This window comes from Geotrypetes seraphini, chromosome 5 (assembly GCF_902459505.1).
Source record: "Geotrypetes seraphini chromosome 5, aGeoSer1.1, whole genome shotgun sequence".
NCBI lineage: Eukaryota > Metazoa > Chordata > Amphibia > Gymnophiona > Dermophiidae > Geotrypetes > Geotrypetes seraphini.
Window position 1 is genome coordinate 57,014,728 of NC_047088.1, and position 25,552 is coordinate 57,040,279.

The window sequence follows — 25,552 nt, forward strand, 5'->3', positions numbered from 1 at the left end:
AAAGCTGCCATTCTCACAGTAATTCAAAAACGGCTTGACCGATATGAACGAAACTTGGTATGCAGATCCCTCACTACCTGGGATGATATGTTCTGGGGGTCTCGCGGCCCACCTGCACACGTGGGCGGAGCTACAAACATAAAATCAGATTTCACCCATTCATGTCAATGGAAAAAATGTAAAAAGCTGCCATTCTCACAGTAATTCAAAACTGGCTTGACCGATTTGAACAAAACTTGGTATGCAGATCCCTCACTACCTGGGGTGATATGTTCTGGGGGTCTCGCGGCCCACCTGCACACGTGGGCAGAGTTACAAACAGAAAATCAGATTTCACCCATTCATGTCAATGGAAAAAATGTAAAAAGCTGCCATTCTCACAGTAATTCAAAAATGGCTTGACCGATTTGAACGAAACTTGGTATGCAGATCCCTCACTACCTGGGGTGATATGTTCTGGGGGTCTCGCGGCCCACCTGCACACGTGGGCGGAGCTACAAACAGATAATCAGATTTCATCCATTCATGTCAATGTAAAAAGCTGCCATTCTCACAGTAATTCAAAAACAGCTTGACCGATTTGAACGAAACTTGGTATGCAGATCCCTCACTACCTGGGGTGATATGTTCTGGGGGTCTCGCGGCCCACCTGCACACGTGGGCGGAGCTACAAACAGAAAATCAGATTTCACCCATTCATGTCAATGGAAAAAATGTAAAAAGCTGCCATTCTCACAGTAATTCAAAAACGGCTTGACCGATTTGAACGAAACTTGGTATGCTGATCCCTCACTACCTGGGGTGATATGTTCTGGGGGTCTCGCGGCCCACCTGCACACGTGGGCGGAGCTACAAACAGAAAATCAGATTTCACCCATTCATGTCAATGGAAATAATGTAAAAAGCTGCAATTCTCACTGTAATTCAAAAACGGCTTGACCGATTTGAACGAAACTTTGTATGCAGATCCCTCACTACCTGGGCTGATATGTTCTGGGGGTCTCGCGGCCCACCTGCACACGTGGGCGGAGCTACAAACAGAAAATCAGATATCACCCATTCATGTCAATGGAAAAAATGTAAAAAGCTGCCATTCTCACAGTAATTCAAAAACGGCTTGACCGATTTGAACGAAACTTGGTATGCAGATCCCTCACTACCTGGGGTGATATGTTCTGTGGGTCTTGCGGCCCACCTGCACACGTGGGCGGAGCTACAAACAGAAAATCAGATTTCACCCATTCATGTCAATGGAAAAAATGTAAAAAGCTGCCATTCTCACAGATATTCAAAAACGGCTTGACCGATTTGAACGAAACTTGGTATGCAGATCCCTCACTACCTGGGGTGATATGTTCTGGGGGTCTCTCGGCCCACAACTCTATGTTGCTTGCTCAAGGGTGGGTTCACCCAACAATTTATATGGTCTTGCTCCTGGAGGTGAAACTAAAAATGTTGTTTATAATCATGTTTTGCGTTAGTTGTATTGTATTCATTTTGTCAAATATTTCACATTATAATTTGAATATTGTACTTTTTATTAAGCTGTAAAAAAATAATTTCATTCACCACTATAAAGTATCTTTATTTGAATCCATTTACAGTGTTATTGCTATAATTACAAACCCGTGCAACGCCGGGGCATCAGCTAGTATATTATATATATATATATTTTAATACAAGTGGTTTACTTTCAGGTACACAAACATTTTTCCATATCTATCTGGTGAGCTCACAATCTATCGAGTGTATCTGGGGCAATGGAGGATTCATTGACTTCCCCACTGTTTACATGTGAAAATTGTGAATAAGAACATAAGAACATAAGCATAAGCTTCCAAAACAAGGGCTATAGTGAAATTATAGAACAAATAAGCAGGAACCAACCATTCAACTAACAACCAGTGGAGATCCTTAAAAATTTGGGTGGGGGAAGAGGTTGCAATGATAATAAACCTTGGTGTCAAGAATGCTGGGAAAGATATTCTGCAACAGTTGTAAATGCTTCATCAATCCCTTTGAGAATTGCAATATTCAATTCATGATAATTGCTTGAATTGCAAACTTCAAGTTGAAAAGCAAGGCACAGCCACAATTGACTGACTTTACATAAATAAACATTGAGAAAAGTACAAGGACTCAAGTGTTTATTTTCAACTGGAAGTCTAATTCGATTCACAGATTTATAAAAAAAATAATTCAGGCTTTGAGATGAGAAGAAAAATGCCATCAGCTTTTCCCTCATGTGTGCAAGAACATTTTTGGAGAAGTCTCAAGGCAAACCTTTTGTTTTATTTTTACTTTGTATTCATTTGAATAACATTAGCATTCGCATTCCCGTCACCTGCAACTGATAGCTAATCACCATCAATCAATAATCACACAACTCAGTTTTATTGGAATAAATATTTGGCCGCAACTTTATTATCTATCTGAATATTATCTTTACCTACAATACAATCTGTGTCCAAAAACCAACAAACCCCCAATGCATATTTCACACATCCCCAGGGAGCTATTTGGTGTCAAAACTAGCTCCCGTTAAGTCTTTAAATTTATAACATTTCCCCAAATATGGCCCACGGTGACGCAAGGCCATGCTTCCCCTCCCCTCCCCCCAAACATGACCCACGGTGACGCCAGGTCATGCTTCCCCTCCCCCCAAACATGACCCACGGTGACGCCAGGTCATGCTTCCCCTCCCCCCAAACATGACCCACGGTGACGCAAGGTCATGCTTCCCCTCCCCCCAAACATGACCCACGGTGACGCAAGGTCATGCTTCCCCTCCCCCCAAACATGATCCCCGGTGATGCAAGGCCATGCTTCCCCTCGCAGCGGTATCGCATACGAATGTTACATTTATTTATTTATTAACTGCTCATCTCCCAGATCCAACTGGGCCAAACCCCATTTTCCGCCCCACCCAAAGCTGCGACCACTTCCCCCCAACCCCATAAGCTCCACCAAATCCACCCAAGTTGACATATAACATGTACATCCCCCACCCCACCCCACAACACTAACACAAAACATAACACCAGCACAAATGGGAGGGAGGGAGGAATAATCTTTTCCTGAAGAGACTACTCTACTCTTCCCCTTTCCTCACAGAGTTCACTCCAGCCTGCCACAACATCCAACCAATCACGTGACTGCTCCACCCCATCACCTTAGCAACCTCCCTAATCATTTTTCTTTCTTACAAGCTCTGTCTATTAACCCTTTCTTACTTCCTCTTATAAAATTGTCAATCCTTATTCTACAGACCCTTGATAACACCTCATATATTCCCCTTACCCTCTGTCCCCCCTCCCCCCATCATTCAATAAATATTACCAGCCGGTGACATCAGCTCAGCCAATGTTATATCACACCAGATGAATCTGGTGTTCTTCTTTATTTTTAATTTGTATACAGTATGCCGGTTTGCATTTGCTCACACTACATGCAATAATGCATGCTTATACAAAATAGCATAAGACAAACTAACCTTGCCATTCACACAGCATCACTTTACCAAACAACCTTAAATAACTATTCTATACTCTAAATTGACAGAAATTGACTGCAGCTCCATTTATTAATAATTTCAACTGTTACTTGCAATACAATTTTAACCCACCCCAGATGGCCATAACTCAATCTCTTATTGCTAGTTGCTAACAAAATAGCCCCCTGCCTACTCAAGCTATTGTATATATCCACATCAATTCCATACACATAAAAATACAGCGAGCCTTGTAGTGATGCCAAGACCTCACCTTAACTCGAGGTTGTATCCCACCAACACCTTCCACCATCCCATGTCATCAATTTATTCCAATCCCCTTAACCCCTTCCTAATTGACCTCCTAGCTTCTTCTCTTTACACCCTTATAGCTGTGACCCCTCAAACCCCCTCCTCCTTCCAAACATACCCCCTACAATCCCCCTAAACAACCTGCAAAAGATACTACCCACCCAACTTTACCTTTGAGGGTAGGTTGGGAAGGGAAAATTACCAAACCTCCTGTGACTCCTCACCGCCAACGCACCCACTCTCTTACCACCTGACACAAATAAAAGCCCACCAAAATTCTTGCTCACATACTATCCACTTCACCCTTTCCCAACCAATCAAGTTCCTTTCCCGCCTCCTTTTTTTAAATTCTTTATTGAATTTTTGCATAATTCACAAGATATCCTTGCACAAGAAAAACAGATGAAACAACACTATAATGTATCAAAAGTCCAAAGGTAATAAAATAAACTTTCTTAGACCACTATAAATGAGTAGGAAGGATCCAAAAAAAATAGTGAAGAGAAACTAATATAAAAAAAAAAATCATAAGATAAAAGGAAAAGACTTAACAGAGATTCCCGTTACATAATATGTGTTCTAGACAATAAACTCTAACAGTACCCAACTTCTTCATGTCAAGAAATGCTCGCAAGTGTTCAGGCACAAAGAAACCTACCTAAACTGACCAGCAAATATACAGTACTATCAAAATTCCAAACCAGGTCCCCTCTCATACTTTCTTTACAGTTCAGCCTTTCCATGAACCCATTCATTCCCGCAATCATTATTTACCAACTCTTCCCCCCACCTCCTCACACACCCTATTTCTCTTAACCTAACCCCAGAGTGCTACAGCACTGCCAAGGTTAATAACGCCCTGTTACAACCGAGGGTTTTCACATAAATGAAAATGATGAAAACAAAAATTCACATTTCTAACATATTTTGCCTCTCAGCACTCTCATTAGTTTGCCTGCCTCTGTTTTCCATGTGCATGATGCTTAAAAAACAAAACAAAACACAGTTCTAAAAAGAATAATGAGAAATTTTGACCATTAGTGAAAGAAAATAATATAATGTACAGCAGAGAAAAAAGACAGATCTTGTTAGATATATCAATTTTGCTTCTATGAAAGTGCTGTTATCTAGTCACGTTGGGTTCCAAACTGCAATTATTCTGTTTACTCTGAAATATTTCAAGGAATAATCCCATCCCCTAATGAACAACTTGAAACTGATGTATTTGATTGTGAAGTTTAATTTATATTGCAAGTTTTATGAAAGAAATGGCAAAATACTCTAAGCTAAAGTCTTTAGGATGATAAAAATCATTTAAGCATAAAGTTTACTTTTTTATTTACAATTGTTTCTATCCCACCAGTATTGTCTCTATAGTGTTATAATATGAATACACAAGGAGAAGAGATGGTCAGGGAGAAGGTTGCAAGAAGCATATACTCAGAAGTTCATGAAGCTGGTCATAAATTGTTAACTACTACAACCTCTCAGTGAAAGGCATCTGATAACATCACAAAGGTTGAAATTCTATATGAGGGTGGTCTGAAAAGTTTGGTAAAAAAAGCAAGTTAATGTAACCTCCATTGAGGGCTATACACTTTAGGACCACAAGAAATTGGAAGGCTGAGTATCTAATCAGTAGACAACATTTAGATCAAAGAAAATGGCAATATTCCCTTTTTAGGATAAGAATACAATTTTTACAGTCCAACCCATTCTACATTCCACAATCTCCATGGCAATGCTCCCTGGCTTAGCTAAAGGTCAGCTAGGTCAAACTCCACATGTCTGGAAAATCCAGCTTATCTGGATTTTCCAAGTTTCAATCTCATAAAATATCTATAAGTTTTTAGTTGAATATCACACATACAATCACACTATTGATCATCTTCCATTCTTTGTTATCCCAAACATACATCCATACATTCATATTTCACTTATTCAATAATTATTAAAGCACATTTAAGAGATAAAGGCTTCCTTTTCTACCAGTAATGGAATGCAAGATCATATATCTTCATTATAACTAGACAGACCAGAAGCCTAGAGGCTCTTGTTAGTCTCCTGGACATAGAAGTTTAAACAAAGAATACAGAAGAAAGTGCGGGAACTTAAAATTTGCTTTAAGCTAAACAAAAGAAAAGAGAAAGAACTTTTATACTTTTAAATATTTACCACTACAGATATTTTATGCACTTAGGCCCTCTTTTATTAAAGTGCGCTAAGCGTTTTAACGCACATTTAGTGCATGCTAAATCAACGCGTGCACTAACTACTAATGCATCCATAGGATAACATGCTAAAAAGCATAGTGCACCTTAGTAAAAGAGGGGATTAATCTTTCCTATATCCTGATTAACTAGCAAATTACACAGTTATACCATATATTATTATTATTCCCTTTTTCCTCTTTCTATATAATTTCCTCATCTTTTGTTAATTATCCTTATAAGGATTTTTTAAAATTATGTTTGCTTATAAGACACAAATAACTTTTACACTGTCCATCTCTGGATGACTTGTCACACCCTTGTTCATTTGCTCTGCACTACTCTCGCTAAACAGCGCCACGTCTGAGATATAATCTGTTGCCTTCCTCTGGACTGCTTAAAGACTTCTTACATCCTTAGCAAGATACTGCTTCCAGAACTGAATACAATATTCTAAGTAGGGTCTCACCAGCAACTTGTACTTGGGCACTAGCACCTCACTTTTTCTACTGGTGATTCCTCTCTCTATGTAGCCCAGCATTCTTCTGGCTACAGCCACCACTTTGTCACATTGTTTTGAAGCCTTGAGGTCCTCAGACACTATCACATCAAGGTCCTTCTCCTAGTCCCTGCAAATCAATTTCTTACCCCTAACATAAAGTATACAGCTCCTTTGGATTTTTACTCCCCATGTGCATCACTCTTTGCATCAAATTTCTTTGTATTAAATTTTAACTGCCAAAACTTTGAACATTCTTCAAACATTTGCAGATCTCTTCTCAGGTTTTTTGTCCCCTCCAGGGTGTCTGCTCTGTTGCAAGTCTTCATGTCATTTTCAAAAAGACACACTTTTTCATTTAGTCCTTCAGAAATATCACTCACAAAAATATCAGACAAAAATATATTCAACAGAATGGGCCCCGGTACTGATCCCCCTGGCACACCACTACTCACCTTTCTTTCCTCTGAACAAATTCCATTCACCTCCAATTAGAGGTCTGCACAGGAACGGGGATCGTGGGAATCCCCCCCTTACCCCATGGGACTCCCACGGGGACTCACCTCTGGCCCACGGGACTCCCACAGGGACCCCCCCTCTAGCCAACGGGACTCCCACGGGGATGGAAGGCTTTGGAAGCAGGGTTCGTCCATATAATATAATGGACATGTCAGCCTTAGTAAAAGAGGGGGTTTATAAGTTAATTACCTGAACAGAAAACAAAAAAAGGGTTCCACCAAAGAGATTCCACAAGGAAAACAGCAGCACAAACAGAAAAGAAACTGTGGAATTGATATCATGTCAGAAGTAATTGCTGCTTTTTATGGGGACGGGCGGGGATGGAGGTAATTCCTTGCGGGGATGGGTGGGGACGGAAAGGATCCTGGCGGGGACGGGTGGGGACGGAGAGGATCCTGGCGGGGACGGGCGGGGATGGGTGGGATTTCTGTCCCCATGCAACTCTTAACCTCCAATCTCTGTCATCTGTCAGTCAACCAATTTCTAATCCATGTCATCGCCGTTAGCTCTAACTTCAGCCCTCTAAGTTTGTTGACGAGCCTTCTTTAAGAAACCATGTCAAGGGTTTTGCTGAAACCCAGTTAGATCATATCCAGCACACACTCTGTATTCAAATTTCTTGTCACTCAGTAAAAGAAATCAATCAGATTCATTTGGTACAATTTCCCTTAGTGAAAAAAAAAACATGTTGTCTCGCATCTTGTAACACATTTGATTTCAGGAAGTTTACAATTATTTCTTTCAGCAGAGCTTCGATTATCTTTTCAACCACCAAAGTGAGACCAGTTTCTGACTACTCAAGACCCATCCTTTATGCATATAGAAATCCAAAATGAGGTCTAATTAGTTTGATGCATTTTCAAATATATATTTTTACATTACATTGAATTCTAATTTGGAAAGTATTATATTTTTATGGCAACATTTTCTAAAGACAGCCTTTTTATTTTGATTGGGCTCTTTTTACAAAACTGTGCTACCGAGTCAGCATGCCACTAATCGGTATCACAGATTCGTAAAAGGAGCCTATTGTTTGTCTTTCAGTTTGATATTAGTTTTCATTTATGTTTTGTTTATTTGTAAATTGAGAAAATAAAATTTTCTAATCATATCTCAGGTGGATATAAAATAAGATGTAGAAGATTTCTTTCAAGCTTGCCAGTATAAACATTATTATTTTTTTTTTTTTGTGAGGCTAGAAGGCAAAAATTGGAAGACTTCTCAGATATTCAGTCTTTTATGTTTGACATTCATGATAAAGAGAACTACAGCAGAATCAGACAAGACATTATTCCATGAAAAATTGACAAACATTGTGTAATTCTTGTCAGTGTTCATTTTAGTTGGCTCATTAAAACACGATGACATGACAAGGCTGAATCTTTCTTTTGGCAATGGTTCTGCGACAGCCTAATTAAAGTATAGCAGTAGTGAGATGTGAAAGAGTGGCAGCTCTGATGCTTAATGTGTAGGTTTTTCAGGAAAGTTGGCTTATTTAGATTTTAACAAATGATGTTTGTTAAAAAAAAAAAAAAAAAAACACAAAAAACCTACAAGTTTTAAATAAAACATTTGAGTGTCCTTTTACTAAGCTTTGCTAAAAAGTGTCAAGAGATAGCTACAGCATGGTGCTTTCCCACATGTTGAGGCCTCTTGGTAGTAAAATGGCCCCATTTTCCATTTTCTCATTAGCATGTGGCCATTAATGCATGAACACTTAGGGCTCCTTTTACTAAGGTGCACTAGCGTTTATAGCGTGTGCTGAAGATTAGCACATGCAAACCATGCGCTACATGGAAAATACTACCGCACCTTAGTAAAAGGAGCCTTTAATGACACCTATATTCTTGGTGGTAAGGGTTCATGTGCTAATCCTAAATTACAAAAAATTGCACCCTCCAAAATACAGGACAAGAGAATCACCTTTCCTTACAAAAAGGGAGAAAAGACCTCAGTGTCTAATAGGGGCTCTTTAAGCGTCCCATATAGACAGGCTAGTTTTAAACAGAATTTAATCCTAGCAGACACATCCTTGGTCAGGAAAACTCCCAATTAGTGCGTGAACTTCTATTCTAATTTTCTTATAGTTTTATGTATTTTCTTATAGTTTTATATATTTTTTTACTTTTCTTCAAACAGCAATTGTCAAAAATAGAAGTCACTTATCTGAGTACTTTGATATTCAGGTGTGGTCCTGGAGTAAAGAAAGCAGGAAAAACTGCTCTATGGAAAAAAAGCTATCAATCAAACATTCTTCCAAAATATCTGCTAGTGTCTGCTAGGATTAAATTCTGTTTTAAACTAGCCTGTCTATATGGGAAGCTTAAAGAGCCCCTATTAGACACTGAGGTCTTTTCTCCCTTTTTGTAAGGAAAAGTGATTCTCTTGTCCTGTATTTTGGAGGGTGCAATTTTTTGTGATTTATTTTGGGCATCCTTTTCTTGATTTTTTGGATATTTTTCTAATCCTAAATTAATCATTTAGCATGCACCAATGTAGCTGTATTAAGGGGCTGATTCTATAGAGGCACCTAAATTTAGGCACTTAACTTAATTGGCAAAATACCCTTAACAGCCCCAATAATTGGTTAAAAAAATTTTAATTATAGGCACCTATCTGATTCTATAAAAGATAGATACCTATCTCAGTACACTTAGGGCTCCTTTTACTAAGGTGTGCTAAGCATTTTAGTGTGCGCTAAATAACCACGCGCTAAATGCTAACACGTGAATGTTAGTCTATGGATGCATTAGTGTTTAGCACGCGCATAGATGTAGCACGCGTTAAACATGCACTAAAATGCATAGTGTACCTGTTGACAGAGCTTGAATTGGACACCGCTAAGCGTGATTCAAAAAAATGTTGGCGCCAGAAATATGGGGCTTTAAAACTACAACTACTATCCATTCTGTTGTGTCTGACCCTTAGACACTCTGTAGGCCAGTCCTCACCATGCTTCCCTGTTTTCCATGGCTTCTTTCAATTGCTTGATGTTCATTGCTGCATCATTCTTGATGGTATCCAGCCAACGGGCCTTTGGTCTTCCCTGCTTTCTTTTACCACAGACCATTCCAAGTAGCACCTCCTTTTCTAGTGAATTTGTCCTCATATCCAAAATAAGTCATTTTTTCTCTGGCAGTCTTGCCTTTCAGGGACAACTCTGGGTTTATATGATCAAGAACATCTATGTTGGTGATCCTAGCTGTCCATGGGATTCACAGATGTCTTCTCCAGCACCACAGCTTGACGGCATCAATTTTTCTTTTATCTGCTTTCATGAGTGCCCTTATCTTACAGCAGTATGTCAGGATTGGAAACACAATGGCAGTGATGGTGTGATGGTGATTGAGATGTTCTTGCACTTCTATATTTGCTCCATGTTCACCCTAGCTGCAACCCCAGTGCTAATTGATGTTTGATCTCTGCTGTTGAACTACCACTGTGATCAATGAGGGACCCAAGAAAATGAAGCTGTAAACCACTTCTATTTCTTCATTGTTGATATTTATGTGGACTTTCTTGTTGGTGGAAGTCATGATTTTGGTCTTCTTGATGTTCAGGTAACGTTCCATCGTCTTGCTTTCTTCTTTCAGCTTCAGGATCAACTAAAACCATTATAATATATTCTTTTTTATGCTGACTGCAGTGATAAAAATTATCTGGATATTTTGTGTGGTGCTAAATATCTGGATAATGTTTGCTTCTATCCAGATAATTTACCTGGGATAACAGCTAAGAGGCCCTGATTCTATAAATCACGCCTAGCTCTTAGGTGCCATTGAGCACAATTGTCAATCATCTACTAGACGCTGTTTATAGAATTGTGCAGGTAGGCACCTTGGTGTAGATCAAGGGTGTCAAATGTTGATCCCCAAGGGCCGCAATTCAATCAGGTTTTCAGAATTTCCCCAATGAACATGCATGAGATCTATTAACATACAATGAAATCAGTGCAAGCAAATAAATCTCATGCATATTCATTGGGGAAATCCTGAAAACCTGACTGGATTGTGGCTCTTGAGGACTGACCTTTGACACCCCTGGTGTAGATGCGTACCTCGAAGTGGTAGCCATCTACTGAGTTAGGTGCCTATTGGCTAATTATTAAAAAATAATAATAATGGTGCTCTAAATTATCAGCACTGATTAAGACAATTAAAAAATAAATAAATAAGTTAGGTGCATAGATTGGCTAAGCGTGTCGATCTAGGTGCCTAACTTCCAGCACCATTTATAGAATCTGGACCTAACTGAATAGCCCAATAATGCTAGGCTCAGTCTTAAAGTGGCCACATTTAGCAACATCCCCATGGCTCCTTTAAGATCCAGCCTAGGAGCATCGGGCCATGACTTTGGGGCCTGATGCTCCCAGAACAGTAAAATAACTCACCGGACCACCAAGTAAATGACCTGAAGCTCTTGTTGAAAGAGGGGCCTTGGGTGATTGAGGAGAGTGGCTTGGTTTGTTGGAGGAACTTTGAATGGTTTTTATCAGGGGACTTCAGATGTGCTTGTATTGGAGGAAGTATGATGGGAGGGTTAACATGGTGCCTTTAAGATCAGACCTGGGAGTTTGGGCTGCAGATTTGAGGCCCAGTACGGCATATGGAATAGTAATGTTTGCTAGGTGGTTTGCAAGCAGCATCATTCTTTTAACTCATACCATAGTATTCAACAATCTGCATTACTGAGATACTGCAGGTTGCTGAATCCCATGGTGAATAAAGTTGCAGTAAACACCATTTATCACACCTTGATAACCCCCCACCCCCCCTTTGTGGCAGCATTCCTGCGGTTAAAAAGAGGATTTAAACAATGCTTATGATTTTGTATGCTCAACTGTAGAAACTTTATTTTGGTTAGAAAAAGAAAAAGAACATACAAGATCTTAGGCAGGCTTTGTTATAATTTGTTTTATTTGATATAATTATGCATATTTTTATTAGTAGTACAATTGGTTTCAAGCAGGGCATACATGTTTTAACTAACTAAATAAAACAATGTTTGAAAGTACTTTTTCCTTTGGTATTTTTCACCAAATAATTGCATATGTGTACTTTGCACTTTAAAAATGTGCAAAGTCCAAGAGCAGTGTGGTTCCCAAACTTTTCTACACCTTACACACCCCTAGGAAATGTTTGATTAATGTTCACACCTCCTACAAAAGTAATACCACAACCACTTACTACCACAGCTCAAGGCACACTGGCAACTGGCTGAATGATGACTCGTGACTTGTCATTAAGGGACATAAACCACTCTATCTAGCTCCCTGAAATTCCATCTTATACCCCCTGAGGATGCAGACGCCACAGGCTGGGATCTCCTGTACAAGAAAAAAATGTTTCCTTTGACTTTGTTGTCCCATAACATACAAGGAGCCACTGAAAAGTTTGCAGCCCAACCAAGAAGAGAATGATGTGGAGCCATGAAATTTACAAGTTATTTCTTACTTTTCTTGACACTTTTCATTTCATTTCATTCTCTTCTTGGTTGGGCTGAGAACTTTTCAGCAGCCCCTTATATTGTGATGTCATAATGCCTCTTTCTACCAATGCCTAAGTTCCAACTTCATTGCTGATGTCACAATGGCTTGGTTTCCCTATACTTTTGCCCATTTACTAGATGCGTTTGCCTCATTGACTTGAAAAGTGTCAAGAAAAGTGTGGAATAACTTGTAAGTTTCATGGCTCCACATCATTCTCTTCTTGGATGGGCTGAGAACTTTTCAACGGCCCCTCATTCGTAGAGAAAGCTTTTAGTAAAGCCATTGGAATAATTTTTATTGTATACAATAAAGATGAAGGCAAGATTTACTTATACTTTTTTCTGATTTATTTATTGCAAAGAAAACTTGAAAATAATATTATTAAAGTTGAATTAAGACAATGTAGACATAATTGTTTCAAACCAAAAAAAGGGATCTTAATTTATGGCCCCTTTTATAAAGTTGTGGTAGCAAGTCTTGGCTTGGCAAGTGTGATGCAGCCCATAGGAACTGAAAGAGCTGTGTCACATTTGCCACTGCACTTTTGTAAAAGGATCCCTTAGAATTGTATCCCCCCTCCCCCTTTTTACAAAAACATAGCGTGTTTTTTAGCACCGGCCACGGTGGTAACAGCTCTGACACTTATAGAATTCCTATGAGCATCAGAGCTGTTACCGCCATGGCCGGCGCTAAAAACTACACTATAGTTTTATAAAATGGAGGGGGGTGTTTTATGTAATCAGAAAAGGACTAATTTATTAGAAAGAAAAATAAATAAAATAGGATTTTAATCTAATGTAAAACTAAATTATAAATACAATTTTTCATTCTTTTTTAAAATAATGATGCAAATGACACTAAGAACAATAGTATCTAGTTCCAAAATCAAATGAACCTACTGTTTATTGTTTTATCTAATTAGAATTTTAGCATGCTGTCTAAGGAAGAATATTTGAATTATTTGCAATGGAGATGATTTGTATTCATATGGAAGTGTGGAGTATTATTTGCAGACAAATACACCGGAATATACAACTGTTTGTTGTTTTCAGACTGGACTCTTCTAATAGCATGCAAGAAAATTAAGTTTCAGTAAATCTATTATATGAGATAATTTGCAAAGTGTGAACCAATACTATTGCAATGCTTCAAAATTCTGCTTTTCAATATATTTTGTTTATTTGAAGTGTTTTTTTTTTTAAATATTTCTTGTACAGACTTAAATGCTAGTTAATATGGCATTTGTAAAGCATCTTCATCAGGCACATTGTGATGGCTGTTTGCAAGTTTAATAAATTCAATTCAATTAGTTCCCCATTGGTAATTGAAAGTCCTTAAGCAATACTGAAACTGGAGTGGAGGCAGACGTATGCATTTGTAGCTGAAACAAACAAACAAAAAAAAAAAGACAGATTATTTTGATCATGTGGTGTGTCAATTTCTTTATATAATATTTTGCATAATGGTTAATCTGTCATAATGCATAGCTTTTTGTTGAATGTGATGAAATTTATGAATGCATTCCTGAACATTAACCTTAATTCTGGCATGGATGATTAAAACAAGCCTTGTGAAAGGAGGGTAAGAACACTGAAAACTGATGACACACAAAATGCATCCAGAGACCTATCACAAATAGAGTAGTGTTAACATTATTACCTTCAAGACATTCATAAATAATTTAATATAATGCCAAAGGTGAACAAGTTTCAGAACTGAAACAAAATCTGTTATGTGTCTTTCTCAGAGACTTATCACTGCTTGACTTTAAAGAATATGTCAACGATATGCATTAACACTTAGGGCTCCTTTTACGAAGGTGCGCTACGGGTTTTACCGCACACACCGGGTTAGTGCTCACTATAGCATGTCCTAGCCAAAAATCTACTGCCTGCTCAAAAGGAGGCAGTAGCGATTAGCGCATGTGGTATTTTAGCATACGCTATTCCGTGCGTTAAGGCCATGGCGCGCCTTTGTAAAAGGATCCCTTAGGGGCTGATTCTGTATAGGACTCCAATCTTGGTGGATGCCTATGAAGCAGCTGAGAATTGTGTATTGGTATCCTAAACATATTCATGTCTGCTCTAATGGACAGATACCTACCCTCCCCCCATTCTTTAGCCAGTGCCCAGCACCAGTTAGAGACCTTTGGAGATGCAGCCAGCTGAGCTGATCACTGCACAAATACCTGATCAGCTGAGCTGGCAGGGGCTCCCTAAAATCATGGCTTTGAGAGTCCTGCTAGCCCAGCTGATCAGGGTAAAAATACCCCTGTCACTATCAGCTGAACTGGTTGCGGCAGAGGATCCCAAATAGGAGGGGCCTTAGGCACCTGGGCCAATCAAGGCCTTAGATCTCCTTCTTGGTGCATCCTGGGATGCAATGAGTATGGCCTAAAACTCTGATTGGCCCCTAGGAAGAGCCTTAGGCACCTGGGCCAATCATGGCCTTAGTCCCCTCCACAGTGCATACCAGGATGTACCAGGAAGGGAAGGGATATACCATTTTTAAGAGGCAAACCTGCGGATGAAGGGATTAAGCATCCCTCTGACTGGATTTTCCTAAAAAAGGTACAGGGTTGGGGGGTGTAGGGCAGGAGTTGAGGCTTAGGGGTATCTATAGTTGGGGGTGTTGGGGGTATCAGGGGTTCTGGGGGGTATCAGCAGTACTTAGGGGCCAGCAGCAGGAAGGTGTGGGTGTCCCTTCTGCCAATCTTCAATGGGAGCTTTAGGGGTTCACGGAGTATCAACAGGAAGGAGTGGGCATCCCTCCTGCCAATGTTCAATGAGGCACATCTGGGGTTTGGAGAGTGTAGCAGGAAGGAGTAGGCATCCCTCCTGTAATCATGATGGGGGTATGCAGGAGGGAGTGAATATCCCTCTTGCTGATTTTGTGGGTGCTGTTGGGGGGGGGGGGTCCTCTGCCACAGCAGGTATATTTCCCCTTCCCCCAATCAGCTGAGCCAGCAGGACTCTCCGAAGCTGCAGCTTCAGGAAGTCCTGCTGACTTAGTTGATAGAGGATTCCCTTGACACAATCAGCTCATCTATCCGTGTCTACTTTTAGCTTTTGAAATGTGGGCCAGCATTTTTCTGGCCTACATTTTAGACATCTGCTGCAGCTCTAGGGAGACACCTAGGGCCACTTAAACAAGCCCAAGGCCACTTCTGGGTGAAACCAATTCTACACCCAGCCTTGGGCGAGGCTTAGTTGCCCCTACCCATCTCCATAGACCCATGACAAATGCCTATAGTGTAGGTGTCCTAAAAATGTGCATCCTGTTTGGCTTCTGGATGGTAGTTGGATGCCTACCACTGCCTACAATTGGGACTTTCATTTATAGAATCTGCCCCTTACTCTTTGTTTGGCTCAAATAATGCAATATATTGTAAAACTAATCAATCGCTGTCTATATAAAAGCTTTATTTCAAATCACTTAACTCTTAGACGTTCAAGTAACGTAAAAATTCAAAAATCAATTCAAATAATTGAGCAAAGACCTCAGCGGCTGCACTAAAAAACATCAACTTAGGGCTCCTTTTATCAAGCCGCGCTAGCGGGGTTAACGCGCGTGACGTTTCATCACGCGCTAACCCCCGCGCTGGCCAAGAACTACCGCCTGCTCAAGAGGAGGTGGTAGCGGCTAGCGCGGCCAGCAGTTTAACATGCGCTTCTTTAAATAAATGACTCTTGAGTAGGCTTTTGAAACGTTCGAGATTAGCTTCTTCTCTAACAAGAGCTGATAAGGTATTCCAAAGTTGAGGGGCTACGACTGAGAAAATGTCATGCCTTTTGGTTCCTATTATATGAAGGGAGGGGACCGTCAGCAATTTATGATTAGATGATCTAAGACTGCGAGGTGGGTCATATGGGATAAGATATTTATCAATAAATTGGGGCAGTTTAGAATGAATTGTTTAAAATGTTATGAGAGAGATTTTGTAAGAAATTATTTGATTAATTGGCAGCCAATGGGCATTTCGAAGTAGGGGGGTAACATGATCATATTTTTTTTAGATTTTGTTATCAATTTCATTGCAGCATTTTGAATTATTTGTAAATGTTTTAATTCTTTCTGGGGTACTCCTGTAAATAAGCTATTACAGTCATCTAATTTCTCAATGATTAATGAATGTACCAGAATGTTAATGGATTTTGGTTCTAAGAATTTAGAGATTGAGCGAATCAGTCGCAGCTTGAAAAAACATGATTTAATTACAGAACTTATATGGTTATGGAAGGTTAGTTGTTTTTTTTTAATCAAATACAACCCCTAAGATTTTAATAGAGTCAACATGGTCCAGGGGGGAGGTATCAAGAAGAATTGGAAAGTTTAACACTATTCCCTCTAACCAGGGGAAGAACATAACTTTTGTTTTTGAAGCATTTAAGGCTAGCATATTTTCTTTCAGCCATAATCTAATATGATTGAGTTTACCGTATTTTCGCGGATATAACGCGCACCATTGTAAAACGCGCACAGGGGTATAGCGCGCAGAAATCACGATGATATGTACAAAAACTTTTCTATACCGCGCTCAGGCATATAACGCGCATGCTGCCCGACTCTCCTCTGGCCACCCCGACTCTCCTCTGGCCACCCCGACTCTCCTTTCGCCCTCCCCGACTCTCATCTGGTTGCCCCGACTCACCCTGACTTTCGGTGCACTGCCCCGACTCTCCTCTGGTTGCCCCGACTCACCGTTCACCCGCCCTGACTTTCGGTGCACTGCCCCGCCTCTCCGTGCCTGTCCCCCTTGAAGTCCTGTCCCCCCTTGAAGGTCTGCCTGTCCCCCTTGAAGATCTGCCTGTCCCCCCTTGAAGTCCTGTCCCCATCCTGAAAGCCTGATGCCCCCCCTCGACGTCCGATTCTTCTCCCCCCTCGGCAGGACCACTCGCACCCCCACCCCGAAGGACCGCCGACTCCCCGACAATATTGGGCCAGGAGGGAGCCCAAATCCTCCTGGCCACGGCGACCCCCTAACCCCACCCCGCACTACATTACGGGCAGGAGGGATCCCAGGCCCTCCTGCCCTCGACGCAAACCCCCTCCCCCCAACGACCGCCCCCCCCAAGAACCTCCGCCCGTCCCCCAGCCGACCCGCGACCCCCCTGGCCGACCCCCACGACACCCCCACCCGCCTTCCCCGTACTTTGTGTAGTTGGGCCAGAAGGGAGCCCAAACCCTCCTGGCCACGGCGACCCCCTAACCCCACCCCGCACTACATTACGGGCAGGAGGGATCCCAGGCCCTCCTGCCCTCGACGCAAACCCCCCTCCCTCCAACGACCGCCCCCCCCAAGAACCTCCGACCGACCCGCGACCCCCCTGGCCGACCCCCCCACCCCCCTTCCCCGTACCTTTGGAAGTTGGCCGGACAGACGGGAGCCAAACCCGCCTGTCCGGCAGGCAGCCAACGAAGGAATGAGGCCGGATTGGCCCATCCGTCCTAAAGCTCCGCCTACTGGTGGGGCCTAAGGCGCGTGGGCCAATCAGAATAGGCCCTGGAGCCTTAGGTCCCACCTGGGGGCGCGGCCTGAGACACATGGTCGGGTTTGGCCCATGTGCCTCAGGCCGCGCCCCCAGGTGGGACCTAAGGCTCCAGGGCCTATTCTGATTGGCCCACGCGCCTTAGGCCCCACCAGTAGGCGGAGCTTTAGGACGGATGGGCCAATCCGGCCTCATTCCTTCGTTGGCTGCCTGCCGGACAGGCGGGTTTGGCTCCCGTCTGTCCGGCCAACTTCCAAAGGTACGGGGAAGGGGGGTGGGGGGGTCGGCCAGGGGGGTCGCGGGTCGGTCGGAGGTTCTTGGGGGGGGACGGTCGTTGGAGGGAGGGGGGTTTGCGTCGAGGGCAGGAGGGCCTGGGATCCCTCCTGCCCGTAATGTAGTGCGGGGTGGGGTTAGGGGGTCGCCGTGGCCAGGAGGGTTTGGGCTCCCTCCTGGCCCGATACACAAAGTACGGGGAAGGCGGGTGGGGGTGTCGTGGGGGTCGGCCAGGGGGGTCGCGGGTCGGCTGAGGGACGGGCGGAGGTTCTTGGGGGGGGGCGGTCGTTGGGGGAGGGGGTTTGCGTCGAGGGCAGGAGGGCCTGGGATACCTCCTGCCCGTAATGTAGTGCGGGGTGGGGTTAGGGGGTCGCCGTGGCCAGGAGGGTTTGGGCTCCCTCCTGGCCCGATATTGTTGGGGAGTCGGCGGTCCTTCGGGGTGAGGGTGCGAGTGGTCCTGCCGGGGGGGGGGGGATGTATCGGACGTCGGGGAGTCGGCCGGGCAAGAGGGCTTGGGCTCCCTCTTGCTCCGATCGTGGATGCGGGTGCGGGTGGGAGCGCGTGCGAGCGGTCGTTCGGGGTGGGGGTGCGAGCGGTCCTGCTGGGGGGGTGAATCGGGCGTCGGGCGGGGTGGGAACTATGTTTAAAAACTTTTGTATACCGCGCTCAGCCATATAACGCGCGAGGGGTATGCGCGGTACGTAAAATCACGTATAACGCGCGCGTTATATCCGCGAAAATACGGTATTGTTAATTTCAGTAATTTCATTGGTATTTTTCGGGTTTAGCGGGTGTAATAATTGGATATCATCTGTTTAAGCAAATGCTGAAAAACCAATTGATTGACATAAGGTAAGTAGATTTCTTGGTGCTTTTTGTGGTGTGTGTTTATGATTGGTTGGACTGAAGTCAATGCCACAGTGGAGAGATTAGATGAATTCCTTGCTTTGGTTTTCATTGAGGAAGATGTGGGGGAGATATCAGTGCCAGAAATGGTATTCAGTGCTGATGAGTCAGAAAAACTGAAACAAATCTCTGTAACACTGGAAAACATAATGGGGCAAGTTGATAAGTTGAACAGTAGCAAATCACCTGGATGGTATGCATCCCAGAGTACTAATAGAATTTAAAAATGAGCTTTCAGAGCTATTGTTAGTAATTATTTTAAAATCCATCATGGTAATGGAAGACTGGAGGGTAGCCAACATAACACCAATTTTTTTAAAGGGCTCCAGAGCTAATTCAGGAAATAATATACCAGTGAGTCTGATATAGGTGCTGGGCAAAATTGTTGAGACTATTCTAAGAACAAAATGACAGAACATATACAAAAGCATGGCTTAATGAGAGAAATCCAACATGGATTTAGTCAAGGGAAATGTTGCCTCACCAATCTACTGCATTTCTTTGAAGGGGTGAATGAACATGTGGATAAAAGTGAGCCGGTTGATATAGTGCATTTGGATTTTCAAAAGGCATTTGCCAAATTACTCATGAAAGACTTCTGAGTAAATTACAGCATCAGGGTATGGGGGTAAGATCCTATTATGGATTAAGAACTGATAAAAACTAGAAAACAGAGAGTAGGGTTATAGTCAGTATTCTCAATAGAGGAGGGTAAATAGTGGGGCTCTCCGGGGTCTGTGCTGGGACTGCTGCTTTATAACATAATTATTAGTGATCTACTATAGAGACAGAAATAACTATTGAGATAATTACATTTGCTGATTACATAAAGGATCTAGACGTCACAGTTGAAGATACAGTGAAACCCTCATCTAAGAAAGCAAATAGATGTTAGGAATTATCAGGAAAGGAATGGAAAATAAAGATGAGAATGGTATAATACTTATTGCTCCATAGTGTGGCTGTACCTTGAATACTGTACGCAGCTCTGCTCTCTTCATAATCTATCTATCTATCTATCTATCTATCTATCTATCTATATATATAGCACAATTAGAAAAGGTAGAAAAAGGCAACAAAAATTATAAAAGGGATATGATGACTTCTCTATGAGGAAAAGTTAGTGAAAAGGACTCAGCCTGGAGAAGAGATAGCTCAGGGAAGATATGATAGAGGTATGCATCACTGAAGCCTTCTGCACAGTGCGCAGCAGCCTCGAAAAAAGCCAACAGGATGCTGGGCATCATAAAGAAGGGCATAGCAACCAGAACACGGGAAGTCATCATGCCTTTGTATCGAGCGATGGTACGTCCACATCTGGAGTACTGCGTTCAGTATTGGTCGCCGCACCTCAGAAAGGACATGGCGGTACTTGAGAGAGTCCAAAGGAGAGCAACGAAATTGGTAAGAGGGCTGGAACACTGCTCATATGCCGAGAGGCTGGATAGGCTGGGGCTCTTCTCTCTGGAGAAAAGGAGGCTCAGGGGAGATATGATAGAGACTTTCAAGATCATGAGGGGCATAGAGAAGGTGGATAGGGACAGATTCTTTAGACTGAAGGGGACAGCAAATACGAGGGGACATTCTGAGAAACTAAAGGGAGATAGGTTCAAAACAAATGCAAGGAAGTTTTTTTTCACCCAAAGGGTAGTGGACACTTGGAATGCGCTACCGGAGGAAGTGATCAGACAGAATACGGTACAAGGATTCAAACAGGGATTGGATGGATTCCTGAGGGATAAAGGGATCGTGGGATACTGAGGGAGGAGCTGGGAGGTAACACAAGTATAGGAAGGTAAATCAGGTAATGAGTATAAACTAACCTGGTCGTGCATGTGCAAGACCGGAGGGCTAGGACTTCGATAGGAAGGCAGGACTTAAATGGGAAACCAAGGTGGCAAGGGAGCCCCTTCTGATGATTCAGACAGGTCTTGACCTGTTTTGGGCCGCCGCGGGAGCGGACTGCTGGGCGGGATGGACCTGTGGTCTGACCCAGCGGAGGCACTGCTTATGTTCTTATGTTCTTATATGCACTTCCCCCCTCCCCATTCACGGTTTCCACATTCGCGATTTCACATAATCGCAATTTTTTTGGGGGGAGGGGGAAAAAACATCTCATATTTTTGCCTTCCCCTCAGCATCCCGGCCTTACCTGGTGGTCTAGCGGGCTTTCGGTGCAGGAGCGATCTTACTACGCTCCTGCCCCGTGTAGATCGCCAATAGGAAATGGCTGTGGGGAGTTCCCGTCGTAGTCTCGAGAGTCTACAGGAATTCCCCACAGCCATTTCCTATTAGCGATCTGCATGGGGCAGGAGCATAGGAAGATCACTACTGCCCCGAAAACCCACTAAACCACCAGGTAAGGCCGGGATGCTGGGGGAAGGCGGGAGGGAGGCGGGGGTGGGTCAGAGCTGGATATTCACGGTTTTTCACCATTCGCGGTCTGGCTTTGCCCCTATCCCCTGCGAATAACGAAGGAGAAGTGTATAACATACTGAGTTCAATTGAACAAGTAGATGTGAATCACTTGTTTATTCTTTCCAAAAATACTAGGCCTAGGGGGCAGATTTAAAACATGTAATTAAACTCTGGAATTCATTGCCCGAGAATGTGGTGAAAGCAGTTAGCTTATCAGAGTTTAAAAAAATGTTTTGAATAATTTCCTAAAATAAAAGTCCATAAGCTATTATTAAGATGAACTTGGCGAAATCCACTGCTTATTCCTAGGACAAGCAGCATAAAATCTGTTTCACTCTTTGGGATCTTGCCAAGTGCTTGTGAACTGAGTTGTCCACTGTGGGAATACTGGGCTTGATGGACCTCTGGTCTGTGCCAGTGTGGCAATTCTTATGTTATACGCTCATTCTAATGTTTGAATTTTGTGTTTTACAAGGTATGATATTCTTATGTTCTTATGGGTGTATTGTTATTGCTTTGTTTTCAATTCATTCCCATGTGTTTACTGAAAATTTGACTTAAATAGGTGCTCTTATGAGGTAAAATGAGTGGGTTCCTTTTTTCCTGTTCATTGTGTATAATATTACTTTTATATTCTCAGCATAGCAACAAAATCCTAAGACCTTGAAGAGAAGAAGGAAATTATGGCTATTAATACGTTAGAAGATTGTTTAATTTACTCAGTATAAATTAGTCTGAATCTGAGAAGCTCATAAGTGATGCCTATGGGGAAAGAGAGAGACAAAAAGAGTTTTGACTAGTAGCATCGAAAAAGTCAAGGACAATTAAAGGTTTCTTTTTAATTAGTATAATTGGCATTCTAGTATCTTAATTATGTTTTTATTTAGATCTTTAAAATTCATTGCATTAAACCGAAATACAGTATGTTTAAGAAAGTTCAATTGAAAAAGATTTGGATAAAAATGAGAATCAAAGATGACCATTAAATATTTAAAAGAGACTTAAGATAGGTAAATAATAGTTTCAGTTTCAAATCAAGGTGTGCCGTGAAAATGGTTTTGTTTATCTTTAATTCTTTTTCACGTTTGGCCATGTTGATCTTGTTTTAACATACATTAGCAATCATTCTAGAAATGCTATTTGTGGCAATGGATACCCCACTTCGAAGCTTTCATTTTAAGAAATGCGGTTTCAAAGTGGCTCTGCTAGCAAATGTCAGATATCATTTCTTTAGGAAGAAGGTGTGTCAGAGTGATGAAGTGGCATAAACCTCCAGATGGTATAGGTAGTACAATGGCATAGATGTGCAAGTCAGGAAATTTTGTTATCAGCATTTAAACTTGTTATAAAATACATCCAAGCGTTGGCTTCATTTGTCTTTTTTGCACTGCTTACATTGGTGTTGACTGTAATAGAGCTGATATTAAGTCATTTGCCTGATTGCCATCTGTCTATCAGGTCTATATTTTGTCACCTTTTATTACTCTACATTATATACGATCCTTCTTTGTAAACTATCTACCAACCCCTGTAAAGGTCCTTTGTGCCCTTCTCCCATACTGCCCATCCCAAATTCTAATCCACCTGTATACCTCCCAATCCACATTTGTGAGTCTACCCTGTGTCTGTCTGTAGCCCTGATAATTCCCATCCCTGTTTATTTGTGCATCTGTGCCCCATGTTTGTCTGTGTCAATGCTTGATTATTTGGGTCTCTGTCATGGTATATACATGTGTGCTGAGAGTGTATGTGGATCAGGATGCTGGTGATGAGAAAATTTGTCTGCTGGACCATTGGGCAGTGCAGGTGCTACTGCATAGAAACACAGAGAAGAGAGGAGGGTCACCAGAAGCATCCCTAGCATATGATAAATAGGCCTAGGTAATTTATGCCAAACAAATCTGTTTGAATTCTTTGATTGGGCAACCAGGGAATTGGATTGAGGACAATCACTAGATGTAATTTACGTAGATTTCAGCAAAGTCTTTAATGTGGTTTCTCATGTGGCTTTTTTTTTTTTTACTTTATCTTTATTGAGTTAAAATTTTATGATAACAACAATCATAATGAAATAAAAGTGTCTACCATACAAAATCACATAGAGCAATATAGGAAAAATTAAACATTCTTTCTACTGTTAATTGGTCCACAATCATTGAGGGAGGAGTATCACAAATCGGAGACTATTTAATCCAACATTTTATCAGGAACATTTTAAGCAGTCTGAAGTGGACCCAATTTACTAACTAGGAACATTATCTTGGTTACAAATGGGGGTACTTGTAGTCGTCACCTCCTTATCCAAAATAAACCTCGATAACTGTGCAGATTCAAAAAAGGTATATTTAGCTCCCCTAAAATTAACTAAACATTTACAAGGTATTTCAATATAAACATAGCTCCAATTTTTAACACCTGTGGTCTCAAGAGCAAAAATTGTTTCCTTTTTTCCTGAGTTATCCTAGATACCAATATCCATAAGTTGACAAAAAAGAAAGTGATGTACCAGGTTGAAGGTTACTGCCAAATTCACATAGATAACAAGAACAATGTTATCTTTATGTAAAAAAAGAATTAAGTTCACTATGTAGTGATATGACAACTTTGTCAGTACTACTGTATGCAGGTGGTAGAAACCTGCTTGACATGGATGTAGAATCAAAGTATGTTCAATAAATTGGAGAAGAAAACAGAGATTAAATACAGGCAGGTAGTTAGATAGCATTGCCGGGTCAATTGATGGGGTTTTGAGCACAGGATGAATTTGAAGGATCACAGCTTGAAGATAGGCTATGATTAAGCAAGGATAGTGCCAGAGGCCATCTTTAACCAGGAAGAGAGAATTGGAGTTTAAGTTTTAGAACAGGATAATGTACACACTCCTCCTTTGGTGGGTTTTGGAGGGCTCGCCATACAATATAAGCAGGTTATAGTGACATGTGTACCTGTGACTTTTTAATGTGACATTTACTGCAGTAATCCCTAGAGTGCCACTCTGCTCTGCTCAGGTGTGCTCAGCTATCTGTGACCAGTTTGATAAGAATGCTGGTTGATTGGATGTCCCAATAACTTGTTTTTGTGCATTTTTTATTTAGATATCTTTGTATTCGAAAATGGCCAGAAACCATAGATGCAGTAAGGGCCAAAACATCTAGATAGTTCATTATATATAAAAAAAGACTATCTTGCTGTTTCAAAAATGGATATTTTCGCTACTAGATTTCTGAACATCATTGGAGGAGAGTGTGGCGCAGTGGTTAGAGCTACAGCCTCAGCACCCTGAGGCTTTGGGTTCAAACCCTGCACTGCTCCTTGTGACCCTGGGCAAGTCACTTAATCCTCTAATGCCCCAGGTACATTAGATAGATTGTGAGCCCACTGGGATAGACAGGGAAAATGCTTGAGTACCTGACTGTAAAAACCACTTAGATAACCTTGATAGGCGGTATATAAAATCCTAATAAACTTACAAACTTAGACATCCTATTGAAAATGACCCTCCACCCCAAAATGTCAGCCTCACTTATTGCATCACTTATACGTTTGAAAATGTGATAGTGAGACAGCACCCCCCACTGGCAGGACTATAGGTGGACTCTCTCCTTCCCCCTCCCCCCCCCGTTCAGATTAGAGGGAACATTAACATGTATACTTTCTCTTCCTGTTCCACAACAGCAAATATACAAATATGTATTTTGGGGAAGATATGATAAGCATACGGCTGTGCAAATACTAAATTCAATCTACATCTGTTCCTTGATAATGCTCACTTAAAACAAATAAAAAGATGTCACGTGTTTATATGATCACTACTGATGTGTATCTGGTACTCTATGTCATAAAATGCTCATTCTACATGTAAAACCTCTTTTTATACTTGAAAGTCTTTCTAATATTACTACTTAGGCCTAACATTTTGGCTCATCCATCCAAGGAAGGAGGCCACTT